The 20,748-nt window shown below is 42.5% G+C and overlaps 1 pseudogene; it reads right to left on the bottom strand.

Moving 5' to 3' along the window:
* The window catches only part of LOC130876322 (60S ribosomal protein L7a-like), a 70,165-nt pseudogene extending 62,043 nt beyond the window's left edge, over positions 1–8,122 (bottom strand).
* Positions 8,123–20,748: the final 12,626 nt, after the last annotated feature.

Raw genomic sequence — 20,748 nt, 5'->3', positions numbered from 1 at the left:
GAGAAGGAGAAAGAGAAGAAGAAGAAGAAGAAGAAGAAGAAGAAGAAGAAGAAGAAGAAGAAGAAGAAGAAGAAGAAGAAGAAGAAGAAGAAGAAGAAGAAGAAGAAGAAGAAGAAGAAACCTATACCTTTACTATGAAAATGAATTGATGGGGAAATAGCAACACGTGGACCCTTTCACATTTCATCTGCCAATACAATGCAAAGTGAATAGTTGACTGCCATGCATAACAATGCACAAGGAATGGGCAAGAATACTCTACTCACATCTTCTAAATAGCCCTGAGTGCCTATTGTTTGTGATGGTCATTTTGACTACTGTTAATCACTGTTTGACTTCTCAAGTCACTCAGAGCACATGTCTGATGGTGTCAGCTTGGCTTTTGGCACTTGGCAGATAACTTAGTAGAAGCTCTACCACACAGTAACACAAATACTCCGCACATGATACAGATAGCAAGAACATTCAGACATTGATTTTGTATGACATCACAACACAACATGGTCATCCATACAGTTAGGCTAGAGAGTCACACAGGCAAAAACTTTTCAAAATCATAAAAGTAGCCAGACAGTGGTGGCACATGCCTTTAATCCCAGGACTTAGAAGGCAGAGACAAGCGGATCTCTGTGAGTTCAGTGTGAGTTCAAGACCAGTCTGGTCTACAAAGCAAGTTGTTGCAGGACAGCCAGAACTGTTATACACAGAAACTCTGTCTCGAGAAAAAAAAAAATCTTGCTCTAAGTAAGAATTTTCAGCTGGGCTGTGTTCACAGCTGTCCTGGACTCCATGAGACCTATAGGTATGGGTTTGCCACCATTAACTTCTATCTCTTGGGAACTGTGTCTCGGGCTTTATAGACTTCCAGAAGCTCACTCCTAGAACATTTGCCTTCCTGTTCATTTTTCCCGAGGAATTCCACTCAACACAGATCCACCATTTTTCTTCTTCCAGTGACCTAGACAGATCTGCCTATTCTACCTTCCCCTCTTGGCTGTTATAGAATTTTAAAATCCCAGTTTATGCATTGATCTAAACCACTCAAAACTGCTGGTGCCTTACCTACCTCACACAGGTAACAGCCCACCATGGGCTGCAGCAGACTCACTAAAGCCCCGCACTAGTCCTGAGGCCCCTGCTGAACCAATCCCTTTAAAATTTCTTATAAACTCGGGCTATTGGACCCAGTGGATGAGAATCAACCAGCACCACCTTCAAGCTCCATTTTCTTTATAATGCCTGTGCTTCCTCTATTGTCTTCCAGTCCCTGACACTCAAAGGGATGTCAGCAAGGTTAAAGTTCTCATGAGTCATCAAGGACTGGGTTCTTTAAATGTGCAGAATTCTGTGAGTCAACCAACTTCTGTAAGTAAACCTTCACCCATCCTCCTGTAAGGATGCTGAATAAACACATTTGTCCCCTAAGCAAGACTTGAGTGGAATTGTGTCCTTGCATCACAACCTGCAGGTAGTTCAACTAATTGGAAAATCCCTGCTTCTCAGCAGCTGTTACTGCTTGTATACGTGTAGAAGGGGCCTTGGTTGTCTTTTAACTCTTAGTAGTTTTCTGAGTCTTCGAAGTTTTGTTTACATTCTGGTCCTGTCTGTTGCTGAGGCATCTCTGTGATGTCTTGTTGGACTGGAAGTGAGGTCACCACTCAGCATGCATACAGGCCAGCTTCTAAGCAGGGCAGGAAGGCCTTGTCTTCCTGGGAGATCACAGTGGCAGATGCCAAGGTTTGTGCATGATTGTGTGTGTGCGTGTGTGTGCATGCGCAGAGACACGGGAATGTGGCAGCTGGACAACGTCTATAAAGTAAACTGTTGTTCTAGGAGTAAGCTCTAGGTCTAAGTTGCAGATAGTTTTACATGTTCTCAAGTCTTTTCCATATTCCCAGGCATTGCTAAGCTTACCAGCAAAAAGAACAATTCACAATGCCATCATAATATTTCACTGACATTAAGTGTGTGTTCTCATACAAGTATGTGCATGTGTGAATGTATCCATGTGGTAACCAAAAAAGTAATCAAGTAAACGTTTTCCTCTCTGATTCCTAGAAAGAAAAAAGAAAAATGTTTCATGCATGAGTTACAAATTCACACTTATATTCAGAAAGCTTTGGGGTTTTTTACTGTTATACATAACTATGTTTTGATTATTTGTTCTCTCTCTGTTGTCTTGACCTTTATAGTTTTTCCTTTTATTTAAAATTTACCTTTCGTTATATTAAAGCAAGGGTATGTGGGTGGGCTCATGAGTTCTGGTGTCAGCAAAGGCCAGAAGAGGATGCCAGAGCCCCTGGAGCTGGAGCTGCAGGGGATGTGCGAGCGCTCTGGCTTAGCTGGTGGGAAATGAACTGAAGTCTCTGCAAGAGAGTGTGTGCCATTAACTACTGAGCCATGGCTCTAGCTCCATCTTTTGGAGTTTTTCATATATGGAATTTATATTTTCATTTATGGAATTTATTTATTCTTTCATGGATGTTTTTGTATGTCTGTGTGTAACTGGCATCTAAACCCAGGGCCTTACCCATGTCACACATACCGGGTATGTGCCTGCTCATGAATTATATTGTCTGCCCTCTTTGTGCTGTTTTGTGTTAGTTAGATGACACATGGGATTTTGTTTTATTGGATTTTTTTTTATTTTTTGGTGCTAACATTTACTTGAATCTTTGTAAAATTTCATTTTTGGGTCTAGTTAACTAGAAATATTGAAGGTGCTATTAGGTTAGTGATTAATATATTTATGTGCCTTTGTGCTCAATTAAATTTTAATTCTGCTATCTCTGTAACTTCATTTACACTAATACTAAAAAAGGAGTGAGTTTGTTAAAATGTTTTCAAGAAACAAGTTGCACAATTTCATCCATACATAATTTCCCTCTAATTTTGGAAAAGTCTGAGAAAGTGAATCTATCCAGCACACCCCAGTTTTAGTCTACTGGTTAGCATTGCATTTTTAATGCTGAATAAGATGTAGGCAAAGGATTCACTCTTCTACTCGACTGAGATTTCCTTGCTAACAAGTATAGCCATGTAGAGAAACAGCACGCATTCACCGCCTCTAAACTGTCTCCCTCTGATACCAACTGCTATTAGATCTAACCCAAAGAGATTCTTCAAAGCCCGAAATGCTAATACAAGTGACTGGCATGCTGTTATTAGTGTTTGGTAATACTAAATACTGTTTCGTGTGTGTCCATCATAATCCCATCCCTAGCCCAGGCTTGGCATACTATGCTGTAGACAAGACAGGTAAGTATAGCACCACCAGAGATGGCATGCTTTGAAACCTATTAGCTCTCTAATCAGCTGCCTAAGTAAAGCCTGCCTCACCCTGGACTCATGACCTACCCCGTTGGTAGTTGGTCCTCCTCCCTCGATGCAGCAACAAGAGGGCAGGAGCAGAAGAGCAGGAAGCAGTTAAGCGTGTGTTTACTCTATGACTCATTGAGTTGACTCCTGAGTATTTATCCAAGAGAAATAACAACATGTGTCCACACAAAGGCTTGTATGTGCATGTTCGGGGCAACTTTGTTGATAGTGAGAATAACCCCGAACTGGAAACCAGCCAATGTCCAGCACTGGTGAATGGGTGAATGGGAGGTTTAGCCATCCAGTAGAGTACTACATGACAATAGAAAAACTATAAACTACTAGTAAAGGCACAACATAGATGGATCTCAATTCATACACAAAATATGGCATGGCACATGGTACTTTCTTGAACACATATGTCTTTATAACTGTAGAAAATACAAACTAATTCATGACAGAACATAAATCAGTAGTTGTGTGGGGCCAAAGGCTGGGGAACTCTTTAAAAGATCATGAAAAAAAAAAAACATTGTAGGGATGATAATGCCTCACATGAACCCTGACTGTGGTGACTATTTCACAGGCAATCAAAAGGTCATCTGCCCAGAACTATTCACACTTAACAGATGTGCCTGTGTGTGAATGGTGCCCCAGGGCTGGGCTACAGCTCCATAGAACTATGCTTTCCTAGTGAGTGTAAGGTACTGATCCCTTTGGAAAGTGGTGGCTCACGCCTTTAATCCCAGCACTCAGGAGTCAGAGACAGGGGGATCTCTGTGAGTTTGAGGTCAGCCTGGTCTATAAATCAAGCTCCAAGACAGCCAGAGCTATAACACAGAGAAATCCCTGTCTCAAAAAGCCTAAAAATAAAAATAAATTTTAAAAAAAGGTATTGATCCCCAACCTGCTAAATAAGTAAAAGGAATAAACTCTACCTTAAGTTGATGGCTGGTAAATCCATGAACAAGGAGTAACAGTGAACTCTAGAGAAATGCAAATGAAACACACACACACAAATCACTTAATAGCCAAATTTTATTAGAGTATGCTTTGATTGTTTTCTTCTTCTCCTTTTCTGGTGCTGAGAACAAACCAGGGCCTCTCAGGCTAAGCACGAATTCTACACCAAAGCCTCTCTGTCTAAATTTTAAAAGTGCAGACCTTTGGATTTTCTTCTTCTCTCACACAAAACATACCAAACACAGTTTCAAAGTGCAGATCATAAAGACAATAGAAATACAATTATTTTAAATCAGAAACAAAGCAATCAGGTGTTACCTGCAAGTACATGGAACTGATGCTAAGTACTGCTAATTTAACTTTATTTGGAAATATTCTTTGTATCTCTTGCTAGATAACTAAGGAAACAGTCATATATATATATTATTTCAAAGGAGAAAAAGAGTGAGACATCCTGAAGCCCTGGTGGGAATTGAGCCCTTGGGTACAGAGTACGCATGTGTGAAGTATAGAGGAAAGCCGGGAGGTGTGGAGCCTGGCCTGGAAGAACCACAGGAAGGCGGCAAGCCATTTGGAAATAGCTAGAAAACTAGGCAGCCTAAGTGAGTGGCATTTATTGCTGTACACATTTTAAATTCCATTTTTTTTTCTGGAACCAAATGAACGTATTATTTAAATTTTAAAGTTAATTCAGTAAAAGTAAGTGGGTACAAGCAAGTGGAAGTTAAGGCCTTTGCAAGGGAACATGGCCTTCACTGGAGGCCAAGCCGCAGCCTCTTCCCTTTCTCCCCCTTCCTGCTCCTTCAGGATTTGCTTGCTGCTCTGAAGTTTCCTGCGAAGCCATGCCTTTTACTTCCTCCCACAGTCAGGAAGAAGCACTGCCCCTCCAGCCTTCCAGAGGTGCTGCCTATCAAGTCCCTAGACTGAGAATCTCAATCTCTCGGTCTGTGAAGAGTACGGGAAAAGGAAGGTAGAATGAGAAGAGAAATTTGTGAATGTAGAAATATATGTGATACAATCAATATACACACAGTCTCTGTAATATAACGTGCGTGTGTGTATATGTATGTATGTGTGTGTGTGTGGAGAGAGAGAGAGAGAGAGAGAGAGAGAGAGAGAGAGGGAGGGGGGGGAGAGAGAGAGAGAAAGAGAGAAAGAGAGAGAGAGAGAGAGAGAGAGAGGGAGGGAGGGAGGGAGGGAGGGAGGGAGGAAGGGAGGGAGGGAGGGCAAGAGAGAGAGAGAATATTTTTTTTTATTAATTAATTTATTTAATTATTAAAGATTTCTGCCTCTTCCCCGCCACCACCTCCCATTCCCTCCCCCTCCCCCAATCAAGTCTTCCTTCCTCCTCAGCCCAAAGAGCAAGCAGGTTTCTCTGCCCTGTGGGAGGTCCAAGGACCACCCACCTCCATCCAGGTGAGCATCCAAACTACCTGGGCTCCCACAAAGCCATTACGTGCAATAGGATCAAGAACCCATTGCCATTGTTCTTCAGTTCTCAGTGTCCTCATTGTCCATTATGTTCAGCGAGACCGGTTTTGTCCCATGCTTTTTCAGACCCCGGCCAGCTGGCTCTCGACCCAGCAATACCACTATTGGGAATATACCCAAGAGATGCCCAAACATACAACAAAAGTATATGCTCAACTATGTTCATAGCAGCATTGTTTGTAATAGCCAGAACCTGGAAACAACCTAGATGTCCTTCAATGGAAGAATGGATGAAGAAAGTATGGAATATATACATATTAGAGTACTACTCAGCAGTAAAAAACAATGACTTCTTGAATTTTGCATACAAATGGACGGAAATAGAAAACACTATCCTGAGTGAATTAAGCCAGACCCAAAAAGAGGAACATGGGATGTACTCACTCATATTTGGTTTCTAGCCATAAATAAAGGACATTGAGACTATAATTCGTGATTCTAGAGAAGCTAAATAAGAAGGTGAACCCAAAGAAAAACATATAAGCATCCCCCTGAATATTAACCTTCATCAGGCGATGAAAGAAGACAGAGACAGAGACCAACATTGGAGCACTGGACTGAAGTCTCACGATCCAAAGGAGGAGCAGAAGGAGAGTGAGCACAAGCAAGGAACTCAGGACTGCGAGGGGTGCACCCACACACTGAGGCAATGGGGATGTTCTATCGGGAACTCACCGAGAGAGAATATTTTGAAGCCATCAATACTTTTCGAATGTTTCTACAAATTCAGCAAAATTCCAGCAGGATCCCATTCCAACCCTTACCTCAATCCTCCCCTGAGGCATCTGATAAGGAAACAGCAGCATTCCATTGCCTGGAGTCCACTGATCTATCTGCAGCTTTGAGAGCAAACCAGTTCTTCCACTTGCCTTCAGGGCAGAGACCCCTGACAGCTGAGGTTGAGGTTTGCTTCTTCCTCTTCAATTCCCAACTTTTCCTAGGGTCGTAGGGCCCAAGGCTAGGCTCTCCTCTGGGCCCTTCATACTCTCTCCTAGCTCATTTCAGATCTTACTCAACCTCCGGACCTTAAATTCCAACTAGCTATCTAGGAGTCCAATTCTTATCTGTGTCTCTTCCCCCAGGCCCACAATTCCATATCTGCCTAATTACTCCATATCTCCAAGTGGGAGTCCCAAGCTGCCTCGAGCTGGCAAGCCCAAATTGAGACTACTGACTTACCTCTTCCAATGCTCTCCTGGTCCCATTGTTTTCATCTCAGTGAGGAGTATCATTACCCAGCTGTTGATGAAAATAACCTTGAGATCCAGAAAGAGGGCCCAGGAAAAATAATGGCATCTGCCGCCATGCCTGAGAATCTGAGTTTGACCTCAGCGACCTAGACTGTAGAAGACAGAACTCATAGGTCCACTTCATGTAAGGCAGAACTAGGGAAAGATCACCTTCCTCTCACTCCTCTCTAACCCCAAACAAGGTGAGGAACAAGCGAATGCCTCTTCTTCAGGGTTCCATGAGTGGCCGGTACGGGGAGTAACAGTGGGCATTCACGGCTGGCTTGAGGGATGGTCACAGATGCATAGTAGTGACGATTGGAACTGCCAGGGTAGTAGCTTCTGTGTATTAGCTGCGGAAGGAGCCAAATGTGCGACTCACTCCTGTAATTTCAGCCTGGACACGGTGTGTGATCGTGTCTTAAAGACCAACAACCCCCAAATGACAAAAGACCAGCTATAAAGATGCTGGAACCTCCTGAGATGCTTTCCATCTAATCATCACTCCTAGTAGTTCCCCAGGCATGGGATCAGGCCACACCTCCACATAAGAATCCTAGAGGCCAGAGGGCAAAAGCTCTCAAAGCAGGCAGCAGCTGAAGTCCCCACCAGGAAACCTAATCCACTGCCTTTCTGGCAGCTAGCTGCTGGCTCGCCATCCTCCATCCAAGGCAGCCTGCGGTACTGTGGAAGAGCCAGTACTAACGGTCCCTGGCCTTTGGAGCCGTTGTTGTAGCATTACACATAATATAGATGTGGTTACTAAGTCTCCAAGGCTAGGTAACATAAAAATACCACTGTTTCCTCATCTTAGAGTTCACCATATGAGAACAACCAGGACCCATGAGGGCTTTCCTTCTCCTCTGTGGTATCTGGAGGATGTTCACCTCTTCTGGAAGATGTGGGTACTCTCTAGTGTAATACAGGCTGACCAAAGACCCATCTGTTCTGACAGACTGTGGGGCTGGAGCATCCAGGTTGCCATGTGGTACTTCCAGGGAGGCTTCCAGAGACCATGACACAAAGCCCAGGCCTTCCCCTTCACACTGCTCTGAGAATGGCTTCCATTTGGTGACTGGAAAGAGGGAGACTGATGTGTCATCCCTGCCTGTAAGAGCCATGTCCTCAGAAACGCTAGAATATCGAATATCTAGTGTGGCAACCCCAAGAGCAGCCAGAAGTCACCGGCCAACGACTAGGTGAGACCCAGTCAAGGACCTCAGGCTCCTTCCTGGATAGAAGGCCACCCTCAGCACAAAACTCTTTGTGAAGAGGGAACCGATACAGCAGTCAAAGAAATTGAGGACCTTCCTGACCTCCCCTCGGTGGCATGTGCTGGGCAAAACACAACAGGAAATCTTAGGACTATTTTTAAAAAAAGCAAATTTCACAAACACCTCCAAATCTCAGAAAGTGAAAGGAAAAACCTCCAATACTACTTCTGCCATCCCACTACAATGGAAGAAAACTAAGCCCTCTCTCACTAGCTCTGATTTGCATCCTTCATTCAAAAGTAGATGTAAAAGAAACCAAATGTTTCTTAAGAAAGAGGTCGGACGGGAGAGCCATTAAAACAATGCCTACAAATCAAATCTCGCTAGGAAAATCACAAAGGATCAGTCCGTCAGCCTGGCCAAATCAGAACTAGTTGGTTCATTAAGCCCTACATCCCAAAGCACAGGGGCTTAGCAAACTAGACCAGCTTTCTTGCCAAGAACCTCAGGTAAAGCCCTCTCAAATGAAAACTCACATTTGTCTGGGCCAAATGCTAGAGGGTAGCAGACCCTTAGGGCTTTGCTGGATATCTGCCTGTAGTCTTTGCCTAATCTTCATCTCAGTGAGCGATCTTTCCCGCTCTCCACCTAGACCATAGCCTCACAAGTGAATATCCACCTCCACACCTGCTGTGATGCCCAGCCTCAGTGGGGTTCCAAAAGCAGAATCAGAGGTGGCCCCTGTCGCCACTCCGCAGAAAGGGAAGTAGGATCCAAAGCCACGTTTAAGGAAAAGCAACTGAGGAGCTATTGTGCCAAGGCACTGGCTGCGCAAGGCTCCCTAGCCAGCACCAAATGTGTTAGTTTTTAGTGCACACAAGATCCCTATTAGCGGGGATGATCTATCGGGAACTCACCAAGGCCAGCTGGCCGGGGACTGAAAAAGCATGGGACAAAACCGGTCTCGCTGAACATAATGGACAATGAGGACTACTGAGAACTGAAGAACAATGGCAATGGGTTCTTGATCCTATTGCACGTAATGGCTTTGTGGGAGCCCAGGTAGTTTGGATGCTCACCTTAATAGACCTGGATGGAGGTGGGTGGTCCTTGGACCTCCCACAGGGCAGAGAAACCTGCTTGCTCTTTGGGCTGAGGAGGAAGGAAGACTTGATTGGGGGAGGGGGAGGGAATGGGAGGTGGTGGCGGGGAAGAGGCAGAAATCTTTAATAATTAAATTAATTAATTAATAAAAAAAACAGCAAGAAAAAAAAAAGAAACACAGATGTGTTTCTTTCAAAAAGAAAAAAATGACAATGAGGAGGAAATCACTAGGGAACATAGTTTTCGGTCCAAATAAAATCTCTTATTCTTGGGAAAAAAAAAAAAAAAAAAAAAGATCCCTATTAGCATGTCCATCTGCAGTAGGCGTGAACGTGGACCCTGGACGCCAGCCCACGTTTGGACTGCTGTTGACCTTGTTTCCCCCCTGCAGCTGCTACAGCCAATAGCAGTGCCCTGGAGGGGGTGGGTGGTAGGAGGGTGCACGTATGTGTACTGCTGTGTCTGTGGAGGCCAGAGGTCAACTTTGGGTGCCTGCCTCCATTGATCTCCACTTTATATTTTGGCCCATTGGCCTTTGTCACCGAACCTGAGGTTGGTTATTTGGGCTAGGCTGACTTGTCAGCAAACCCCAGGGAGCCACCGTTCTTATACCACCACCTACAGCAGCTTTGGGGTGAAGGACAAACTCCTTTGCACCCCGTTTTTTGTGGGTGCTAGAGACCCAAATTCCAGTTCTCATGCTTGTACAGACAGTGCTTTAATAAATGGGCCATCTCCTTAGCCCAAGAGCAGTTCCGGTGAAGGACCAGTGTGATCTTCAAAGTCCATGATTAGAAATTACCAAGAGAAGTTTCCTCTAAATTGTGCCATTGGGAGGCCAAAAGTTGTTCTTTTGGGAAGCATAGTGATTAATTTTGTTTCCATTGCTGAGACCATAAAGACCAAGAGAAGGAGAGATCTCATGGCTAGACTTCCACAGCGTGGTTCCCTTCTAGCTGTGCATATAAAATTGTTAGAGGTGCTTACTACTGTCGAGGTCTGAAGACCCACATGGTGAAAGAAGAGACTCACATCCCACAAACTGTCCTCTGGCCTCGACGTGCACACAGAGGCATATGAGCCTGTATATCCATCATACACATAAGAGTAGGAAAAAAGAAATGAAAGAATGTTCTGGGCAATAAATGACAAGTACAGTTAGCGTTGGTTCTCTAAGGACAGATTTCAGGTTATGCCCATCAAAACTCACTGCAAACATGCTGAGTCTCAAATGCAATTTATTAGAACGTGGGACTTTACTAAAATAGCCAGCATCCCCCAAATGCTTTTCTATTTAATTTTATTAATTGAACAGCAGTTCCGTGTCCTTCTTCTCTTCCCGGAGCCCTCATTTGCTGCTGCCTACATTGCTCAAAGTGAGATGTCCTTCTGGGAGGGTCTGCTTGACTTCATGCCGACTTTACTCAGGTCTTGAAGTTTAGCTGCAAGCCATTGTGGAGTGCTTATTAGGATACGGCTAAAGAAACACCTTTGAGTAGTTTGGGAAGCATGGTGATTTAATCATTTTAACCATTGCAAATCTGTCTCATGTTGTGTAACAAAGATCATATAGTAAAGAACTCCTTCGTGCTCCTTCTTCTAGACAGAAACTCAGGGCACTTTGCAAACTGACGGTGTTGTGGTTTTGTTATTGCTTTCCACAACCATATAGAAACAACTGCAAGAATTTCTGTAGGTCTTTCATTTTCTTTTTGGTTAAAAAAAATTCTAATCAATTGCAGAGATATATAGCTTATTTGATTTGTGATTTAGATTTCTCTGGCTTGTTTATTTTGTTCTATCAGATTCTTACCTTGGCGATTTCTCAACCATCTAAAATGCCATTTTGTGACTCACTTCCAGAAATCACCTCGCAAAAGTGATTCCTTGACGAAAATGTCTATATTGTTTGTGGACACAACAGCAGAACAAATCCCAAACCCACAACACCTTCAGTTTGTGAAGCACCCTCAATTCCTGCCTAGAATTAGCATGAAGGAGCTCTTTGCTATGTGAGTTTTAACGCGAGATAAGACAGACTTACAATGATTTAAATAATTAAATCATACCCACTACTAAAATACTAGAAAGCATCCACTAGCTGTATTATAATAAGCACTCCACTGTCCCCAAAGACCCATGTATACAAAGTTCAGTCCCCAAGCCTGCTGGGAGGTGGTTAAGATCATTAGGAAATGAGTTCAGTGAGAGAAAGTCAGGTCACTGGAGTTATTCCCCTGAAGAAGATTCTAGGTCTTAGTCTACTTTCTTCTCTCCCTTTGCTTTCCAGATGCTGCGAGGTTAAAAAGCTCTCCACACACCTTCCAGAAGCCCAAAGCAACAGGGCCAAGTGACCATGGAGTGAAACTTTCCAAATTATTAGCCAATGTAAGATTTGCTTCCGTATAAGTTGATTGTGTTAGGCATTTATCACAGTAACAGACCTGATTCACATACTTATTCAGGGTAGGAGTGGTAAGTAAAGACTATACCTTCAATATCTGGGAGGTAAAACCAAGATGATTATAGACTCAAGGTCATCCTCAGCCACATGGCACCTTCAAGACTGACTACATTAGATTTGCCACAAACAAATAGGCACATACACTCATTCTCCCGTTTATGGCAGTTCATAGACAGCGGGAGCAAACAAAAGTTGTTGATTTGTAGGGCAAGCAAGGCTATTTCATCCGGTCTTCTCCTGGGTAGACTGTCTTACTTCTGCTTCCTCCAAAGCCAGCTCATGATCAGGCTATTATCTGGGAACGCATAGGTGGTCCTTTATTCTTTTCCACTGGCACCCTTCCAGTAAATTCGAGATGTTTTTGAAAATGTTGTAGCTGGAAGACTTTTCATCATAATAAGATTAGGCAAAATTGGAAACTGTGATAAACCTTTGTGCTTTTGTTTTCCTCCATATTTGAAATGATCCAGTATAATGAGACATCCAACATGAGCTACAACTCGGTACGTTAAGAGCCATGAGCAAAATACAGCAAGAAACGTACATGTGAACACACATGCAAATATAGATAAAGCAAACCGAAGGAGGGAAATTAAAGATGGACATATATGCCTGTTCACCTTCAGTAGCACTGCTTAACTAGATGGAGCAGCTATCATTAGACATGCAGACCCTGTGGACAAAACTGTTAGCGTTCAACTGGCAGCAATCTCATGTGAAAGCAATTGTACTTGGCAAATTACTTCCAATTTTCAGAAAAAATACAAAATCCATGTTTAAAAAAATCAGTTTCGTTAATTTTTTAAATTCAACAGATAGAAACTGAGTGAGGACACTAAGTCACATATCTATCCAGAACTCAACTGATGGATAGGCAGCTCATTTCGTCCTCTAGGCTAGAGTCTGTAAGCAGTGCTACCCCTGAAAATAAGGATGAACGTCGTCTCCCACAAAGGCTCTGAAATGCTGTTGCAAAATCTTTACTAAGGGGAAAGCATTGTGCAGGGCTCAGAAAATTCCAACACCCCTAACAAAGAAAGTAACACATCAGCAATGCGAAATGCTGGCAGGCAGAAATGTCATCAATCACTTTTGTTTTTAATAAAGTTTGTTTTCAGAAGACATCGTCTATGTAGGCCAGACTATCCAAAACTTACTATACAGATCAGGCTTGTGTTAAACCTAATTCTTCTGCCTGAACATCTTGCAACCTGAAATTACAAGCAGGCCCCACCATACATGGTCTAAGGCCCTTAAGAGCAGTTGTAGATTCATAGAAAACTGTGCAAAGAATGGATTGAGTTCGTGTCAAGTTGCACAGCCTGATCCAGTGCTGAACTTGCCCCTAGTGGCATGTCCTTTACAGTCAATGAATCTGCATGTGGAAGACACCACTCTGTTCTCTTCTGATGTCCATGCCTTATTTTGTTTTACTCTTCGCATTGTACATTCTGCAGATACAAGTATAAAAATGAATAATACCCACCACTGGGGCACCTCATCGGATCATCTTGTTCACCTCAAAAACCTTGGTGCTTCACATATTCATTATTTCCTTCTCATTTTTACTGTTAGCCACTGGACAATTTATTGTCCTAGTGCCTGTGTGTTTTCCTGAATAAAATAGAACTGTGATCACAAAATATATAATTTTTGCAGAATGGCTAGTTTTTATGTAAAATACACATTTACATGTAAATTTATGCAAATTCCACCACATGTTTCCAAGGTTTACCATCTCATTCCTTTTAAGCATATAGTGGTGTTTCATTGTCTGCCTGAATCAAGGTTTATCTATTTACTAATTTATAGGAGGAAACCTTGATTGTTTCAGGGTTGGCCTATTATAAAAACATCTGTCAGGAGCATATATTTGCATGTGGGTGTAAGTTTTCAGCTGATTTGGGTAAATATCAAGGATAGCAATTGTTAGGTCATGTGGTTATAGTGTGCCTAAATTTGTAAACATTACTGAATGTTTACAAATTCAATAATGTTTACAAAACTTTCTTCTGCAGAGGCTGTTCCACTTTACATTCCCACACTCAGGGAACGAGAATTTCTCTTTTTCCATGTTTTCACATTAGTGTGAACCATGCTTTAGACTTTGACCATTTTAACAGGTGTGTAGGGGATCTCATTCTTTTAGTTTATAATTTCCTAATGACGTATGATGTTGTGTATTTTGGATGTCATTTGTAATATCTGTATACAGATATTTTCCTTCACGGGGTGTCTTTTGCTTATTTTGTAGTCATATTGTTCAGTTATTGCTAGTTCTCAATTTTTTTACTTTATCATCGCTGTTATTATATATGTGCTTGCATGTTAATGACTGGAGGGGCACATGCATACCACATTGTACTCGTCTATGTTAAAGGACAATCTTGTAGTTCTCTCCTTATGTATTCTGGGATCTTCTTAGATCATCATGCTTCAGGCTCCTTCACTCCGAGCCCTCTCAGCATCCTGCTAATGTTGTCTTCTAAGAGTTTAGACAGCAGTTCTTCACTGAGGGTATCTTAGGCAAGCACATTCTCTTAGTTTGTGACTTTCTTCTCTTTCTCTCAACAGTGTCCTTATAGCAAAAGTTTTTAACTTCAATCAACCCCAATTTATCAATCAATTATTTCACTGGCAGTTTTAGTACTATATCTAAAAACCACCTCATACTTAAGGTCATCTAAATTTCTTCTGTACCATTTTTCAGAAGAGTTGTGGTTTTACGTTCAGATCTATGGTTCATACTGAATTAACTTTTGTAGAACCAATAATGTGTCTGCATTTTTCACTCACATTTTTTTTTACTTGTAAATAGCTCATTCTTCCAAAGTCTGTGAGAAAGACTATTGTGTCGCCCCACTGACTAACTTTTGCTTGGTCTAAAATGTTGTTTGTACTAACTGATCTGCACCTGGGACTTTCCATTTGTTTACACTACTTTATTGGTATATTGACCTATGGTTTTCTAGGGTCCCCTGGTCCTTGCCTTTGATATTGCAGTTTCAAGTCAGGCAGTTTCTGTGCTGTAGCTTGTCTTTCCCTTCGATACAGTGCTCAGTGGTGGCTATTCTGGGTCTTCAGCATCCTCATCTAAATTTGTCAGTCACGTTGCTATCCATGCAGTGACTCAGTGGGGTCGTGGTGGTGTCCTTTTGATCTGGAGACACAGTTATCTAGGGTTATCATCCTAACAGCAATAATCTTCCAAGAAAAGGAGGGCATTTTCTCCATTTATCTATCTCTTCTCTGATATTGCTCTTCAAAATTTATAGTTTTTTTATGAATAGAGTTTGCACACATTTTGTCGGAACCATACAAAGTATTTTATTTTTGTGGGGGTGCTAGTATAGATAGCAACGGTGTTTCACTTTACATTCCACTTGTTCCTTGCTGGTTTGTAGGAAATAAATGGGCATCTCTCCGCTAACCTCATGCCCTGTTACAAGCTTGCTGTAACCGCCTGTCAGCTACAGATCTGTTCATTTGTTTGCTTGTCAGTTTTTTTTTTTTAAAGGGGATGCAAAACAAGCAGGTTTTCTACATAGATGTTCACATTACCTCAGAACAAAGTCAGTTTTCTCTTTCTTCACATCGGTATATATTGTATTTATTATTGAGTCGTTGAATAAATTAAGACTTACAATAGAAGGGTGAAACCAGTGATGAAATACATCTTTGCTCTCTGTCTGCTCCTTGAAGGCATATTTTGAGTTCCTGGTCACTAAGCATGAAGCCAGTCGTGGGAGTTTTGTAGATAGTCTCTATCAAGTTGAGGGAATCCTCTTTTGCTCTTCATTTGCTGAGAATTTTCACCTCAAATGGATGTAAGACTTTTGTCTGCATCTGTTGATGTGGCCACATTGTTTCCCTTTTTAGCCTCCCCATGTCTCTGCCACTGCTCTTCCTTGCTATACCTTCAGCCTCAAGCATCCCCAGGTCACTTGCAGATTCCATCCTTTCTACCGTCACACAGCTTCTCCCTCACAGTTCATGGACCCCTTTCCAGCTTTGCCCTCCCCTGTCTCTTTCAGTTAAACACGCATATGTAAGGTATTTTTCTGTTGCTCAGATGAAATACTCTGACCAATGTGAGTAAAGGAAAAGGGGACTTATTTTGATGCACCGCACGAGGTACTTCCCATCATGTCAGGGAAGTCATGGAGACAAGACCTTAAAGGCACCAATCAGGAAGTAGTGATGTCAGGAGTTCAGCTCACTTTCTCCTTTCTACGCCCTCAGGGACCCCAACCCAAGGAATGGGTTTGCCCTCAGTGACCAGATCGCCCTACTCCGTTCAGCTGGTCAAGATAAATTCCAACAGCCAATGCCCAGAGGCTAACCAAATGGAGATAATCCTGCACCTGCTCCTCAGAGGCTCATCTCCAAGGAGATTCCAGATTCTGTCACGGTGACAATAGCAGCCATCATAGTCAGGATCTACACCTGCGAAGGAGCACATGGTGTTTGCCTTCCTAAGCCTGCATCACCTCAATTAAGGCATCTTCCAGCTCCACCCATTTTCTTGAAATTTTCAGTTTCCTTTTTCTTAAGACAATAAAATTCCAGTGGGCTCATACACCACACTTTCAGAGTCTGTGCGTTAACTTATGGAGACTGAAGACAATTCCATTTCTTTACTGTTGTGAAAGAGCAGCAACAAGCATGGGTGTACTGGGATCTCTGTGTAGGTTGTAGAATCTTCGGGTTTAGGCCCACCAGTGCTATAGCTGGATCACAGAGTGATTGTAATTTTAGAATTTTAAGAATCTTTCATTCTGATGTCTACAGTTTCTACACCAGTTCACACTCCCACCAACCATGCATGAATACGGATTTCTCTTCTTCCATATTCTTATTGCCATTTGTCTTCTTGATAATAGCTACTCTGATTGAATGAGATGGAATCTCAAAGTGGTTTTTATTTGCAAATGATTTGATAATAACAAGTTCCCTCTGGGAATTTAAGGAGTCTAATTATGTGTGGGTACACAGAGGGATTTTGAAGAGTTGTCAGCATTTTGTGAACCCTTCACTTTTGCTTCTAAGGCAAGACAAAGAAAGAAAAAGGAAAAAGAAAACAGGAGGTTAAATGCCTTTCATCCAAGATCTAACTTAAAATATTAGAAGCTCAGGCTCGGACAATTGCTGAAGAGGAAGAAAGATTTTTAAGAGCCAGAGAGCACGGATGGCTGGAAGGAAACAATGTCACCTGGACCCAAAAGTGCAGCTGCATATATGAACACATGGCAACTGGAGCCGGGTGTACAAGACCAGTACAGACTCAATGCAGACAACATTCTAGCCTGGTCCAGGGAATTCGGCACAAAGTCTCACCCCTAGGGGAGGAACTATTGCAATCCATAGCTTCTGGGCCAGGAGGAGTACATTTTATTTTAGGGCAAAACCCTAGTGGGTTGACTGTCCTCCAGTGAAGGCCGTGTATCCAAGAGTAAATGGCTGGCACAAACCGTACTTGAAAATAATCAAAAACTAGAAGGACACAAAGTTGGGTGGTGTGGGAAATGAGGGTTGGATCTGCAAGGAGTGGAGGCGGAAGGTGAACACAATTTAAACACACTGTACAAAATTCCCAACTAATAAAAAAAAATTTCCCAAAACAAGGAGAACAAAAATATTGGGAACCCTTATATCCTCACCTTGTTGCCTGTCTTCACCTAACCTGTCTTTCTTCTGATGGAATATGTGAATTAGGGGAATTCAATTCTGTGTTACTCTTAGGAAGATTAAACTCCTATTCAACACACACATTCAAGAGCTTCTGCTTTAGCCACTCATCAAAAACAAACAAACAAAAGCCAAAATCTGCTTGTCTAGTGTATCTGTCAGAGAATGAACAGCCTGTACTCTGGAGAGGTTTTTTGTGGAAACTGATCCTAGCATGTGCTTGCTATGTCATGTCTAGACTTTATTCAGAATTTTTTTTTTTCTTGGCCAAAGAGAAATTTTGGTTGCATTTGTTCTAAAAACTTGTGGAGATATGATGAAATAGAATCTGGGGTCCTGACGCCATTATTCAGTTCAGGTTTAGAAGAAGCGATCAAGAACATACTTGGAGAACAGTTAGCACATAATAGCAATTGCACTTCGGGACTTGGAGAGTTCTTTACCCTCTCTGAGCCACAGTGTCATCTTGACATTGAAAGAGGAGAACAAAACCGTAAGCTAGCATAAGGGTCATCAGATATACTGACATTTCACTCGAGTTCTGCAGAGTCTGAATGGCTGTTGCCATTTTTGGATGATGTGGTAACAGAGAGGACGTCACCTGGGTAATGGCTTGGATTACTCTCAGAGACTTTGGGCAAAGCTCTGGCTGTGCAAGGCTCCTCTGTTCTTTCCAGATGGCATTTCTGCCAGTCTGCCCAGACCACCTTTAGTTAACATAAGCATCAATAATTCCAGGACTTGCCAACCAATACAAATTCATCATAATGTTACTCTTCATAATTACAGCTCAGATGTTTCCAGGGTGCGTGTATGTGTCCTAAGGGGGCGCTCTGGAAGAGTCCACACTGTATGTAAATGTCCTAAAGGGAAACTCTATGTTAGAAGCCGTCCTAGTTTTGTGCTCTGTAACTTTAAAGGGCCCTTTCTTGATGGTCTCAAGGAAGCTTTTGTTCCTAGAGGCTGGATGGTAATCAGGTCACACTGTGGACTTTCTAACCAGCAGCTTTATGAAGATTGCTGCTTCATGGAGCTAACATGGAGAGAATCCTGAAGTCTTTGGAGACAATCCCTCTTTAGGGATGCATGAAATTTCTACAATTTCTTAAAAATCTGTTTCAGCTACTGTTTCTGTTTTATTACCTGCACATTATGACTTGTGCAACTAATTATATTCCTTGATAGAAAATATGATTTCAAGCCAGGTTTGTGGTCCTCTGTAAGTGAAGAAATAGATTCTTCTAAAATCTGTCTGCAATTTTTTTAAAAATTCATTTCTGTTTTTATCCTGTGCTCCACTGTTTCTTGTTTGCTTTCCTCTCATTTCCCCCATATAATTGCATTGCTTTACAAACTGACCCAAGTTATTGGAGTATGTAGCAGAAAGCAAACACATGAGTGTCCCCCCCCCCCCGCCCAGTGTGTGTCCCTGGGAAGAAGGGATAAAATGTTTGGCAAGAGTAAAAGGCTTCTGAGTTGCGATGACCAAAATTTAATCCAAAAGCTCAAAGCACACAGTGACTGCAAGGTGTTTCTGGCACTGTTCCTCCAGGGTGCACCACGACACTTCACCGAGGTCTTGCTTCTATACACACTCCATGCTCCCCTCACTCTGTGCACGCTGTTACAGCACGGGGCACCAAGAAGTGCTGCCTCAAAACTCAGTTCTGATGCAAAGCTATTGGGAAGTATGGATGGCAGCAGTTTTACTTTACAGCCATCTGCTCTTGTAGACGAATAATATTATAACACAGAAAACAATAACTTTCAATATTCTCCCACCATCATCCCTTAGCACAAGAGCTTCAAATAGATGTATTTGGGTTGTATTGTATTTAAATGCTTGATTTTTAAAACCAATGTCTTGAGTTTCATTTAAAATATATTAACTGAATTTTAGCTTGGGATTTGGATGGAATTTCCCAAATGACCCTAAATACTTTTTTTTCCATTTTATGCATTGAGGACCTTAACCAAAATATTAAATTAACTCTGAGCAATGTTGCAGCTGCTCAATGTCCTGCAGCATGGAGTATTCATTCAAGATCTAGTTTTTGTGTAATAATAAACAACTCCATCTCATTTGCATGCAAATTTGCTTTAACTTTTAACAAGTGCTAAAGTTATATGTATGTCAAAGAATTATCTTAACATTACATTATGATTTATTATTAGTAGACGTTTAGTTTGCAGGCCTATTTTCTATAAATCCCTACCCAAGGGCACATTAAAAACTATGAAAAAACTGTTACCGGTGGGAAAAGTTTAAGATGCCCTGCTCTATTTCACAATGAGGATTTCAGGGTCTGAAGAGGGGCCTTGCACAGGCTGGGTGAAATGCACCCATTCAGGATGCCAGCTGCAAAGCTTGGGCAGCAGCCCTTTCTTTGCTGGGTGGGAAAGAAGGTTGGGAGCGCGTCCCTTGCGTCCCTTCTAGCTGCACACACACACACACACACACACACACACACACGTGGCCTGAACTTACTGGTTAGCAGTTAGACTGCTTTTAATAGGAGGCCTGAAAGAGCCTAAATTAGGGGACCAAGGGAATTTGCGAAGAACAGAGGGACTCTGGCTGCTAAATGGGAGAAGGTGACATTTCTCCCATAGTGAAGAAGCAGTGATATTAGTGGGTCTTTGCTGAAAGAATTTAGTTGACGGTCCTGCAGTTCAGGGAAGCATCATTTCAACTGGCCAAATTCTAGGAGAATTTATACCTAACAATTTGCCTGCTGGTATCCGGCATGGCTAGCTCGAGTCCCTGCTAACTGCTCTAAAGATGTGTCAACTGTTGTTGGTGTCAAGTCTTCGCTTTTGCGGAGGAATTCGACTCCTGTGTACACTGCTTCGCTTTCCAAGGACTCCTGACTGATTCCTGGTGTGGAAAACGCCATGTTTTTGTTCCTCAACACGCGTGCATTCCCTCAGGAAACATTTGCCCTCCTCCGTGCTGGGAGTTGGCCGCCCTCCTTTCAGAGGATGTGGAGGGTTCTTGACGGAATCTGAAGGACACTTCTGAAAGCCACTTCAGACATCTGGAAGCCGGGTCTCAGCCTGCGCGGTTGGGAACTCTGCTGCCAAGCCAGCCTGACCCGGCTAAGATCCCACTCTCCGGGAGGACTTATGGAGAAATGAGGGGGTAGCGTCTTCATATGTGTCAGTTTCCAACCTGTGCTCCAGGGTTCAGTCAGTTTGTACCCGAGGTGGTTCGGTGTTGCTCAGTAAATTGGAAGAAGAAAGAAAGGAAGGAAGGAAAAAGGTGGGACAGACTGAG

Source organism: Chionomys nivalis, chromosome 6, assembly GCF_950005125.1.
Source record: "Chionomys nivalis chromosome 6, mChiNiv1.1, whole genome shotgun sequence".
Lineage (NCBI taxonomy): Eukaryota > Metazoa > Chordata > Mammalia > Rodentia > Cricetidae > Chionomys > Chionomys nivalis.
This window is presented reverse-complemented; position numbering and strand designations above follow the sequence as displayed.